This window comes from Triturus cristatus, chromosome 8 (genome assembly GCF_964204655.1).
Source record: "Triturus cristatus chromosome 8, aTriCri1.1, whole genome shotgun sequence".
Lineage (NCBI taxonomy): Eukaryota > Metazoa > Chordata > Amphibia > Caudata > Salamandridae > Triturus > Triturus cristatus.
Genome location: NC_140591.1, coordinates 610,671,381 through 610,685,343, shown reverse-complemented (window position 1 = coordinate 610,685,343; position 13,963 = coordinate 610,671,381).

Below are 13,963 nucleotides of genomic sequence, written 5' to 3'. Positions count from 1 at the left end.
ATATGGCTTTCCCATACAAATGGTAGCATCTTAATCTTCTCAACCCCGTTCTCCAACAATATTACAAAATACAACGTCTATGGAAATACATGATTACAGAAAGGAATGTGCAACAACCATATCTTTAAAGCTTCAAGTATCCCCATTCGGTTCATGTGGCAATTATGCTCATCCAATCTTCTTTTGAGTTTAATCCCCTATCTACTGTGTTCAAATGGCATATATACCATTGTTTTCTCTTTTTTCTTTTTATATTGAGATCGCCTCCTCTCCTATTAACTACCACTTTCTCCAAAATGAACCATTGAAATTGATCACAAGTGTGGTTCATTTTTGAAAAGTGGTCAGTCAGTGGAGCATTCTCTTTCTTAGTTTTGATTGCCGATTTATGTTCTAAAAGACGGATACGTAGTTCCCTGCTGGTCTCCCCTACGTACCCGAGACCGCATGGGCAAGTTAAGAAGTAAACAACATTCTTGCTCCGGCAGTTGTTTAAACTTTTAGCCCAGATCTTTTTGTTGTTGTAAAGCAAATTTTTGGCTTCAAGGCATAGGGGACAAATAGAACAAGTTCCACATTTGTAATTGCCCTTAGCTCTCTCTCCGATTAAAGTGGTTTGAGTTTCATATCTGTAATCATATGCTCTCACTAATGAATTACGTATGGTTTTATTCTGTCTAAACGAGAAAAGTGGCTTTTCTAATGAGGTCTCAGATCCATAATTCAAAATCTTCCAGTTTTTATTAACTATATTTTTTATCCGATTGCTCAAATTAGAGAACTGAGAAACAAAGACAATACGTCCTGTTGTTTTGTCATTATTTTTTACTTTGTTGGTCTCAAGAAGATGATCACGATCATAAAATCTAGCTCTTTTAAAAGAATGTTTAATAAGTTTGCCTGGATATCCTCTGGCTTTTAATTTCTTCTTTAAGAGCTCTGAGTGATGGTAAAAATCAGAAAGTGTTGTGCAATTGCGTCTTAACCTTAAGATTTCCCCAAAAGGGATATTATCCTTCTGGGTACGTGGATGATTACTACCATACTGAAGGAGTGTATTTTTGTCAGTTGGTTTCGAAAATAACTCCACCTGGAGGACATCTGTCACATTCTTAATTCTTATGTCTAAAAATTCTACCTCAGAATCACTGTAATGCGCTGTGAATTTTAAATTGGGGTCTCCCAAATTAATCCATTTCAAAAAAGACTCTAAATCCTGGCTGGCACCGTTCCAGATAAAGATAATATCGTCTATATAACGGTGCCAGCAGGTGATATTTTCAAAATACGGGGCCATCTCGTTGTACACATGTCTAGATTCAAAGTTACCAACATAGAGACATGCTAGGCTGGGAGCACAAGTAGCCCCCATGCTGGTCCCTTTGATTTGGATATAGGCTTCATCCTTGAATAGAAAAATATTGTTTTTGAGTACCATTTCTATGCATGACATGATAAACCCCTTATTGGCCCCATCCAGATCTTCATGGTCCAAAATAGTCGAAATTACTTTTATGGTGTCATCTTGGGGGATATTCGTGTACAGGGCTTCAATGTCCAAGGTGACCAAAATTTGGGTCACCCTGTTGAAGCCCTGTCCCTCGAATATAGAAATAGCATGCACCGTGTCTTTCAGATAGGATCTCTGTTTTTGTACAATAGGTTTTAAAAAGTAATCAACATATCTGCTGAGAGGCATGGATCCTACACTACTTACAATTGGTCTCATGGGTGGATCGATGATATTTTTATGAATTTTAGGGAGTCCATAAATGGCCGGTATCACAGGGTGGGTATTTAGTAAAAATCTATATTCATTCTCACATATCCATCCCTGTTCTCTCCCTAAGTTTAAGAGAGATGCCACTTCTCTTTTTAGGACATCAATAGCCGTGAGGCGGATAGATTGATAGTGTTCTTTGACATTAAGAAGATCCCTCATTCTTCTCTCATAGTCTGTGGCATCAAAGACGACCACACCTCCGCCTTTATCGGCAGGTTTAATAGTTATGAGGTCGCAATCCTGTAAAGATTTTAATGCTTTCTTCTGATCTAAAGAGAGATTGTTATTATGATATTTGGAAACCGCCAGCCTCATGTTTTTAATTTCCATCTCCACAACTCTCTCAAATATGTCAACATTTTTGTCAATTTGGCCTAAGTTTGGGGTAAATGTGGATGGGTTTAAAACCTGATACATTTGGCGGGGGTTCATAATGTTTATCTTCAAAAAATCTATTCAGCCTAATTGTCCTGAAAAAACTTTTTAAGTCACTCTCCAATTCATACAGGTTGTGGGGAGTAGTAGGTGCAAAACTGAAGCCTTTTTTTTAAATCTCATTTTCGTCTTTCGTTAAGGTCTTATTGGATAAATTTATTATGGGAAGTTCTTCTACCTCCAATACTGTCTGCTTCGGGTCGTTAAGAATTCCTGTCCCGTGTTTTGAGGTTGATGGTTTCTCGGGGGTTCCTGTCGATTGTAACCTCTGTAACGCCTTTAAGGCTGTAGGCTACAAACTTCACTTTTAGTATTCAGTGCCGCAAGACTCGCCCAAACTCTTGTTGAATTTGGGTGCGCACTGTACAATTTAGAAGCAAAAATACTCTTCGATAGCAGGAGGAATGTGCCTTTTCCAGCCAGTTGGCCATTTTTTCTCTGAATGTCATTGCCCCGTAGGCGATGGTAGGGTGGAATTTGTATCACATTACCTTCAAGAGAGGGGATAGATCTGGGTTCTTCAGTGATATTTGTAGCTTGGGAAAGAACCATTCTAGGGAATTTACTGCCCACTGTTGAGTTTGGATGTGTAGGGCTGAGCGGTCTCTGTAGTCCAGCCATATCCCCAAATATTTATAAGCATCAACCACTTCAATGGCTTTCCCCACAATGAACTATGTCCCCCTTTTTTCAGTTTATGAGAGATTATTATTACCTTTGTTTTCGTTACATTTATTATCTTCAGGTTATTTGTCCTGTGGTAGCTGGTGAGTGCCTTAAAGAGCCTCTAGAGGTCAATTGGCGTTAGGTTCAAATGGAACGTCTCGTTTGCATACTGAAGTGATTGAACTTTAAGGCCCGGCATTTCTGGTGGAAATACCCTGCCCATTGCCAGGTAACCTGGCAGGTCACCCAAGTACAGGTTGAATAGTAGTGGTGCCAGTATGCAACCTTGCTTCACGCCTTTATTTGCCCAGATTTCGTCCGTGGTGGTCCATCCGGCACTGAATCTTATCTTTACCCAGGTGTCAGAATACAGGGCAATAATGGCTTTCAGTAAATTTTGGGGAATGCCTCAGGTATTCAGCTTAGACCAGAGTTTTGATCTTGATACACAGCTGAATGTTGTTTAAAAATTGAGTAACCCTGCTTAGAAGGTCTTGCCCTTTGCAGCCACAGTAGCAGATGAGGTTATCTTCGATGTGACAGCCCTTTTGAAAGCCGGTTTGAGTCAGGGGGTTTAACTTCTTTTCCTCCGCCCAGGCTTGGAGATCCTGTTTTCAAATGCTAGCAAAACACTTACATTCTGTGTCAAGAAGCTCAATCAGGTGATAGTTCCCAGTGCATGAGTGAGAGCCTTTCTTATGGACAGGGGTGAAGAGTAAACCCCTCCATGATTCTGGAATGATTGCCCCCAGTAGATATTCCTGGAATAACGGAGCAATTACTGAGGCCCATTGAGTCGGGCCGACTTATATACCGCAGTCAGGATGCCACTTGTTCCTGGATCACCACCTGCTTGCATATTGATCACCTTTCAGGTGTCTTAAGCTTGCTGTAGTCAACCTTATGGTCTACATATTGGCCTTTAACGTAAGATTCGATTCCACAGGGGCAATACTGGCAACAAAAGCCTGTCGATTTGAGGAGGAGCGTTTATTAATCCACAGCCAGAATTTCCTGTGAGCCTTCAATTTTATTACCTCATGCGATTCGGTCCATATTTGGGCCTCCTCTTAACTCCTTTGGACGTAAAGAGCTTTCCTATATTCCAGTTGTATTGCGGCCACCTGGGTTCACAGCTATTTATTCACCCTCAGCCGCTATTGTCACGGCTAAGCTTTTTAAAGACTTTGTTTAAGCTTTGTATTAGGGCCTTTATTTGGTTTTTGCTATTTGCTGCAGTTTTGACGTACACAGTAGCCTTGCCTTTTTCAAGCCTTCCCAAGTTTCCATGGTGTTTGCTTAGGTGGTTAGCCAAAAGACCCCAAGTGTTTGGATTGGTGATTTCACAGTTTGCTCACTGAGTCATGTCCAGGAACCGGTCCCCAAGTGCCCCGTGACCGCCGTGATTTGCCACAGACCACTTTATTTCGTTAATGGACTCAAGGTCTTCTTGGTTCCCTAAAAGTCTTATTTTAGGGTGGGTAGGACGTGGAGCCTGTGGTTTGCATGTAAGCATTGAGTGGTTGCTGGCTAAGGTAAGAGTGACTTCCAACTTGCTTATGCACTGGAAGTCTGCCAGAGACACCCAAATATCATCAAGAGCAGCCATCCTAAAGCAGGATGTATGAGTGTAGGCCGCAGGTGAGCCTGATGTTAATGTTCTCAAACCTAACTGGTTTAGGAAGGAAGCTAGAGCATTGCCTTGTTTATCGCACCTTTGAAGCGGACAAGTTTGGTCATCAAGGTCCACACATGTGCTGTTCAATTCTGCACACATGAGGTTTTCATTGAAGTTTCCCACCATGGCCCACATGTAATCTGAATATGAAGCTGATAGGTCTTTCATAACTGGGAGAAACTAGGCCAGGGTGGCCTCTCTTCTTGTTTTAGTGGGGTGGTGATAGACGCACCCTAGGATAAGGGTGATCCAAAGCCTTACTTTACTGGACATAGCCAAGGAAACCTTAAGAAAGATGTAGTCATAGTTCCCTGTGCAGAACACCATGGCAGTTGCCGCCAGTTTGTTTTTTACATTAAAATCGACACACCGCCAGAGGCATGGCCCCCTGCCTGTGAAGCCGTTGCTGGAGCTTCGCAAACTGTGAAGTTGGACCAAGGAGACGAGTGGAGTGCCCAGGTTTCCTGCAGGGCAATGATGTCACATTTCTTCAGTTCATTGATGGCTGCTTTCTTGGCTTCAGAATCAATTAAACCTCTCATGTTTCATGAACTAATTTTTAGATGAGACCTTACTGCATGGTTAAAATGTTCAGGTGGCCACGTGGTAGGATGGAGAACTAAGAGCATTTAGGAACCATTCCCAGTCCCTGGGTTATAACAGTCATGTAACGCGATGGTGGGTGTCCCCTTTGTTTACTGTTATTATTTATTCCTCCTCTGCAACTGGCACAGGTCAAATTCCCCTGATACAGCTTAAGACAGAGTTGGGGGTATATCTTGACTTATTGTTGATTTTCGGCCCTTGGCCTAATGGTTTGCTGGCAACGACATTATCCTGTTTGAAGAAGACGGGGTATTTAGGCACTCTGGGGACTATTACTTTTATTCCCCGTTTTTCAGTTACATATTGGTCCTCCCCAAAGCAGTTATTGGCACGGACTGGGGAAGGTAACTTCAGTGCACTCATTTAACTCTCCAGTTTCTAGGGGAAGGAAGGCCACTCCGTTGACGCAGCAGAGGAGATTTCTTTCAGTCCTAGTGTGTTGACGCGAAGTTTCACAATGTTCCCTCTGTTTAGAATGTCCAACTTTCCTCTTGAAGCATACTCAGAGTATAATATATAATATAAAAGGTTAGGAGGCATTTACTGAACATTTGGACATTGCATTGCACCTTGCCCTTACTTTCTTAAGGGTTGTGGCACAACCTGGCGTCTCCGTTGCTGCAATTCCTTTCCATGCTGCTTAGCCTCTTAGGGTCCTGGGCTGTTGCCTTTGGTGGGCCTTTTTGAGGTGTTGGCACCATAAGGTTGCCCATGTTCCCTGTTATAATGCTGGCGCTTTCTGTTGTTCTCCATTGCTCTGTATAGTGCCTGTTTGCGGCAGCTGCTTCTCCCGGCTCTGTAGGAATTGCCGTTGTTTGAGTCCATACGAGGAGCTGCTGTGAGCTTTTGCTGCATTTTCGCATGGTAGAGTTGCACCTACAGTGGCATTTACAGTTTGGAGCATCTGTTGTGATGACTTCCATATCATCACTCTAGGGTTCTTGGTGGCTGCAGTCAAGGGTCCTGTTAGATTCTGTTATGAGTGGATCAGTTGTTCCCTTGAGAACTTGGTTGTCATGCTGAAGCCAATAAAGAAGGGTCGAGTTTCTGTTTTTGTTACTTGGGCCAATTTCTTACGTTTTTTCTTATTTTTCCTTGACAGAGGGGCACCTGCAGTGAGCGGTACATTGGAGTCATGGCTTTGGAGGTTGGTGCCCGTAGTAGTGAGCTCTTTCTCTTGCTCTTGCTCAGAGCCCTGTTGATTCTCATGCTGGGCACTGCCAGTGGTGGCCAACTTGAGTGATTGATTTGTTTGTTCAGGTCCTACTCGTCTGTTGGCTGTCCCCCTAGTCTCTGGGCTGGCAGCCCCCGAAATTGGGGCTGCTGTCTAGGCTAGCATGTTCTCTAGAGCACGGCGTATCTGCAACCTTGTGACTAAAAGCAGTGCTGCACAAACACTTTATGTAGTTTATGTAGTTATATATGATCTTTCCAGAAACACACAGCTCACAGATCATGGTCTTTCAATTATTGCCAGGCCCGTAGGTCAAGGGAGTAAAGAAGACAAGGAGACAAGGCGTCAAGTGGCTGCAGCAAAACAGTTTCACCCCTCAGGCCGCACGCATTATTGGAGGGCAAGTGGCAAGCCGCGCGCCGCGTGAATACGCCTGCAGGCCTGCGAGGCACGGACCAACACTCGGTGATATTCCAGGCGGATAGAGTGGGGTGAGGCAGCAGCTAGGTGGTCGCAGATGCGGTCGCAGACAGAAAGCTGCAGTAGCAGCAGGGTGGCGGCTTTCACCACATAGGACACGCACAGCCTGCTTCACCAGCTGCCTGCAAGCTGCCCTACCTGTGTCTGCATCGCCGGGGGCCTTGCACCTTTTACCTTGGCCGATGACCACTCCGCTCTACTCCTTGCTCTTCCCCTTACAGGAGAGATAGGCCTTGCAGTAGTGAAAAACAAACTGAGCAATTTTTTACTACCTCAATGTAAAACTCAAATATTCATGTCCTCTCTAAATACACTGCACCCAGCCCATAAGGCTGCCTATGGTTTACCTTAGGGATGACTTACATGTAATAAAAGGGAAGGTTTAGGCCTGGCAAGTGTGTTAACTTGTCAGGTCGAAATGGTTTAAAACTACACACACAGGCTCTGTAGTGGCAGGCTTGAGCTATGTTTAAGGGCTACAGAAGTGGGAGGCTCAATCAGTGCTGCAGGCCCACTAGTAGGATTTCATTTAGAGGCCCTGGGCACATATAGTGCCCTTTACTAGGGACCTACAAGTAAATTAACCTCTTTGCTGCGACGCAAATTCCGCCGCAGCGTGCTGAACATTCCAGTCGCGGGCGTGGTCATGACGGCTCCCGGCCGTCCTGCGCACACGCCCACCGTGACTCATGACGGCCGGGAGCCGTCATGAGCATGGAAGAGGTTAAATATGTCAATTGTGGATAAGCCAATCTTACTATGCTTAGAGTACACAACATATGCACTTTAGCACTTGTTAGCAGCGCAAAAGTGCCCAGAATCCTAAAGCCAGCAAAAATCAAGTCAGCAAAACAGGAAGTCAGGAGACAAAAAGTCAGGGGAAATCACGGCAAGGAAGCCAGGTTTAACAAGGCCGATTTGTCCTTCTTTTTTTTTACAAAAAGTTACAGTCCTGCCCACTGGGGTTCTTCTTCTCTAGCTTTCCATCAAACCTCCTACAGAAGGGGATCTTCTCTCCGAGCAGCTCCAAAATCTCTCTTCCCCTTTCAAGTGAGACTAATCCATGAAAACAGAGAAAGTGGTGCGTTCCTTTTTTCTTCCCTAACATGCATACTCTTCTAGACTTTTGAATGTTCCTACCAGTAGCGGCTGGTGTCAGGGCAGAGTGGTGAAGTTGGAAGGGGGAGGGGGGGCAGACGATGAGAAAATACAAAAAACAATCAAAAAGAACTTATCTGCTGTAGACCGCATTGCCGCTCTTTAGCTCCTCGCTGGCTCCACTGCAGCACAGGCTCCAAGACGCCTCTGTAGCCAATTCAGACGCTGCTCTCATGATGCTGGCAGCATGAGAGTAGCATCAGGATTGGCCTGAGCACCCTGAATTTGCACTCCCAGAGTGACAGGGAGTCTGTGCCTGCTGTCTCTGACCCAGCAACGCAGCTCGGGCTAGAGACATCTCAATGTGCATGTCAGTTTGGCCATCCTAATACGGCCTCCTCCTCCGTGAGTGCCCCCGTGATCGTCCCACCCCTAAGACTCTGCCCTTAGAATTTGAAAAATAAAACAATAATAAACCTGTTTTATTATCGTTTTATTTTTCAAGTTTTGAGGCTGCTGGAAGGGGGATGAGGGGGCTCATCTACCATAGTGGAGGAGCCGCTGGTTCGTAATGCCAACAGGATTTCCTCTGGGCAAAAGCATTTGACATTAACAAGCCATTTGGAATTCTGTGCTATACTTTCCTTCATTAAAACCTCAAACTGAGGATTATCACTATTTAATATTGCAGATTCAGGAAGATTGGTATTACTCCCACTTGGGCACTTATATGTATGCCTGTCCCTTTTTCCAACTTTACTTCAGCTAAAGGGTCATACTTTCCATCCCCATGGTATGCCTACATTTAGCAATAATATGGTGGGGCTCTATATATTGGCTGTGAATTTGGGACTGTTTACATCAGGTATCTAATAACACAATTATTTTCTCTCCATTCACTTTTAGTGGGAAATGATGAGCTGGAAATATCTCCCCTGTACAAAAGTATGCTTATTTATCACCCCAATATCCATAAGTGACTCTTCTGTATTTTCTGGCATAAACTCTGGTAATATGGACCCACTCACCACAATCAAAGCACTTTGGCCAACGGTTTGAAGTAGCAGAAATTTGAGGGTTTTAAACCAACAATCTCCTGTTTTTATATATTTTTTTACTACTTTTAACACTTCATGTTCTTTTTATAAGAAAAAGTCCTCTAAAGGTCCCCTCCAGTCTTGGGACCTTGAGAAAGCATAGGTGAATTCTATAGCTGATGTCAGGGGCCGATCACTGTGCTGTTGGAGCCACCTCTGAATATTAGACGGGTGGATTCTCAGGAACTGTTCCAAATACATTTTCTCCATTATTTCTCCTCCAATGTAGACATCTGGCTTAAACCACTTATCACCAAAGTCCTTGGTTCTATGCTATACGCTTCTTGAGGTTTCCCTGGCAATCCATTTCTCTTTCCCAAACTGGAGATGGCAAGTCTTTAAAGCAGAGGTATTCAATCTGTGGGGCACGACCCCTAGGGGGGCCCTGGAGGCATGGGAAGGGGGTCGCGCTCTTCATTTGCTAAAGAAAACGGCCTAGGCGGTTGATTCCGGTAGTTAACATGTTTTCTCTGGAGTGTTATTCAGGGACTCTCCTCTGCTGGGAAATCGAAGCAAGACAGACAGCTAAACACACCTTTCTACAAGTGTATTGCTGGCCTGAAAGAAATGCAAATGTGCACAACCAGTTAATTTGCAAATGTGAAGAATTTGCAGATTAACTTGTTGTGCACATTTGCATTTCTTTCAGGCTAGCAGCACACTGGCAAAAAGGTGTGTTTAGTTGTCTGCCTAACTTTGATTTCTCTGGACAGGAGAGTTCTGCTACAGTAAATTGATCAAATCGCTTTTTTGAGTGGTAGTGCACAGAGTTTACTGAGCTGTGAAGTGCTTGCTTTTACTAGTTATTGTATTTACATAGTGCTTACTATCCCTGAGAATGTGTTGAAGGGACAGTTATGTAAAATAAATTGCATTACATAGGGTCTTATTACTAAAATCTATGGGTCTTATTTCCAATGAAATGGTGTAGGGCAGCTCTGCAAGTATTTTTGCTGCACTGCCCTATGCCAATTCAAAAGTACAGGAATGGACTGCATTTATAAGATACAGTGCACTCCTGTCCTTTCTGCCGGTGCACAATTTGGTGCCTAGTGCCAATGCAGGCACCCTTGCACCATGGTGCAAGGGTGTTTGCATTGAGGGCAGGATTGTTTTTGTGCAAGAAGGCACGTCTTCTTGCGCAATAGAAAGAGGAAACAATTGAAGAGAAATAAAGATATTTTTCCTTGCTACGCATCCCCTGGGGCAGGGTGCAGTTTTGACCCATCCTCAGGTTTACAGATCCTTGTAAATCTGGGAATGTGTCACAACCCATTGGTAAACACACTGCAACACCCATGGAATGCCCCCGCACACAATGTAAGACAATGCACCAACTTGCGCTGCCTTACCTTACACCATATCTAGGAGGCCATGAAAAGCCACCTAAAGGGACCTTGCGTGACCTCGTAGATATGGGGCTGCTCTCTGCGCAACCAGAGCGTCATAAAAAATGATGCACCGGCAGCACAAGGGGAAATAAGCCCCTATATTTTGGAAGCAGCCAGTATATATTTGGATGCTCCATTTTATCGTAGAACATTTTGCGCATTTTGTAGAAGTCTGTTTTATACTGTGTGTAATGCAAGTATAAAATAGCAACTTAAATATTCACAGTGCTTTCTGTCGCAGGCTGTGACCTCATAGCACTAAAAATACACAAGTCGCTATTCTCAACTGCACCAACCACGATTTAATTCTGTGGTGCTCTACTTTCACACAGACTTTTGCAATGCGTTAACTAATATAGGTTTCCTAATTTATTATATTGCATTTCCCACTGAGTAACAACTTTCTCAAATGTATTTATTATTCATTGAAGCTGCCCGTTATTTTTTATGTAGCTACCTGACGGTGAAAGACCTAAAAAATGTACGTATGTTTAATTATGATGAATTTTGTTCAGCTATCTCCAGTTACATGCAGCTGTAAATGCCAAGCTGTCAGCATCCCATGAAATATAGCATGGTTTTCCTCTAATACCATGCAATAAAGTTGCAGCCCATGCATTACAGCTATTATACCAAGGGCCACTGGAATTATGTGATTGTGCGGCCGTAGCAATTTTAGCATAATTATAAATTTGCCGCATTTGCCACATAATCCATCATCTGCCGCATAATCTGCTAATTTTTACACACAAAAAAATTTATTTACTCAAAAGGTTTAAAAGTTACTAAAAAGCAGCAACAGGTGTTGCCGCTCTTTAGAAGGCTCTTTAGAAAGCTGCTCTGGTCACATTTTTGTTGCTTATTGCTATATTTTGGAGTTAAACTGGTACTAATGAGGTGCAACCACAGATTGACCGTTTCTCTGGAGAACATTTATGGTTGTCAATGATAAGGACTACCAGGTTCTAGAATAGTTTTTTTGGGAGGGGGTCCTTATGCCTAATAAATTTTGATGGGGGGTCTTGGCATCAAAAAGTTTGAAGACCGCTGCTCTAAAGCAATACCGTGGCCCTACCGACACTTTTGTGCCCCTGGAACCTCACTTTTTTGACGTTCCCATGGCGCAATGTGCCACTGGTATATTTATAAGCCCACTTAAAGCCACAAAACATGGCTTTTCATGGCCTTATAAATATGTGCCCCTTTCATGCAGAAAACTGCATAAAAGGGGCGTTCCATGGGTGTTGCTGGGGCGTTCCCAGCAACATCCATGGCTTTTTGACACTGCCCCAGATTTACGAGAAATGGGAAGTCTGAGGTAGTGCCAAAAATGTTCACCTCCCCAGTGGAGGCGTAAGGAAGGCACAACGAGGAGCAACATCTTTATTTCTCCTCGTTTCTCCTCTTTCTATGTGTGCTGCATTCTGCAGCACACATAGAAAGAGGAAAAAGACTCTTGTGATTTTTTTTGTGCAGGAAGGTTTCCCTTCCTTCGCAAAAACAACCATCCCTGCAAAGCAGGCACCCTTGCACCATGGTGCAAAAGTGCCTGCGTTGCCGCACGGCAACCCATTGTGCACTGGCGCAGGGAAAAGGACTTGAATGCGCCGTATATAATAGATATCGTGCATTCCTGCCCTTTTCTTTTGCCGTAGGGCAGCGCAGCAGCAAGCCCTGCTGCACTGCTCAACGGCAAAAAAAACTTAAATAAGGCCTCTAGTTTCTCTAGTATGTTTTTTAATATATCTGCGAGAATGTATGGTTTAGTATGAAGCCTAAAGCTCACTGGCTAAAAGAGGTGCTAAACACTGTCCCCATAGTTTATCTGGCCATCCACATTCTGTAAAATCCTTTCAAAGTTTGAATAAAAAAAGGGGGAGTGTCCTCTCCTGAAACTTATTTTTGCAGTACAACCAATAGCACATTTGGGTTACCCCTTTTTGTGCCATTTCATCAGATAACGTACCTACGGTGGCCTCTTGTGAGAAACCAACTTTTTCTCTCTTGTTAGGATGTCTGAAAATATGTCTTTCCAATTCCCAATCTAGTTTTTTCTTGCCCTCTGCAAGCTGCTGAGCTAAGGCTTCAATTTTTGGTAAACCAAAATATGTCACTTCTAAAATCAAATAATAGGTTGGTAATTAGTACATAGCATGCAAATGGAACAGAATATAGTTGACAGGATTTATAAAGAAATGTCAACAGTCTCTTAATGTCTTTTACCCACGTTACTTAGTGAAACATTCTCTCACAACCAGTCCTTACATTCCTCTTTGCAAGACAACCAACAGCACATTTGGGATACCCCTATGTTGTGACAGTATATCATCTAACTTACCTAAGGTGGCATTTTGTGAGACACTTACTTGTCTGCCGAATTTGTCATCATTCAAAAGAAAATTGTGATGTATTTAGGTGTTATACGATTTCCAACCCTTCTTATAAAATAATGATATGTGTGAAAAATCTAATGAAGTCTAACATGATTTAGAGATATTTTTGTGTGATATTGAAAGGTTTCATTCTAAACTCCATGTTTTGCACACGTGGATTTGTGCACATAGTGGGAAAAGAGGAAATGGTGCTGCAAGTTCATACTAATTCCACATGCTCTGAGATTTTCAGGAAATAATCTTCATACATGTACTAACATGAATTATCAGGAACAATATTAATAATTTATGTTTTTAAATAATTTGTCATGTTGGTACTTTGAAAATGCAATAATATGTCATAGTTACATGTGCCATTTATAACGACACGTTGGAGAAAGTAAATAGAATCCCAAAGCATATGAATGAAATGTATATTTCCATTATTTTATATTCAGTATTTCATGAAAGAAATTCAATTTAGGCCTTCATTTTTCCTTACTTTGCTTGATTCTGCTCTCATGGAAATGCTTCATAAACTTGCGATGTGAAAAGAAACTATGTCTCATAGGGAGAGTTCCAATTCGCATGCTAGGACTGTTTGCAATAATTTTGCTACTTTGGCAACATCTGCCATGGGAAATCGTCCTCTTGAACTTACCCATTCACTTTTTTCCAAAAGAACTATTGTTGAAAGTAATATACACTGGATGGTTCAATGGCTTATGTAATGATCAGCACCTTTTTGTTATAATATGTGTCTTCTTTATGCTTCATGACAATCACCCTATACGAACTGAGCAATGGACAGAGTGGTCTGACCAGATGAGATGACCCAGGAGGAGTCACCCCGGAATGTGAGAATTATATTATACTCTGATGGGACAGAAAGTCACAACACTCATCACACATCTCTCTCGGACATTCTATGACTCAGCTCTGCTCCTTACTTTGGAACTTCCTTGCGGACTCTGCTGGCTGACATCTACGCTGTGGGTGCTAGTCCTGGACTGTTTTCCCTATCCTGGGAGAGTTCCTTTGAACTGTCATGGTTCATGTCCCATCCTGAACTCCTCTGAGTTTTGGTAATTAATGAACAATTCAAAATCGATATGCTTAATCGCACTTTTGGATTTTAAATGGCTGATATTGATTTCATTACCTCTTTAATGATTATGATAAA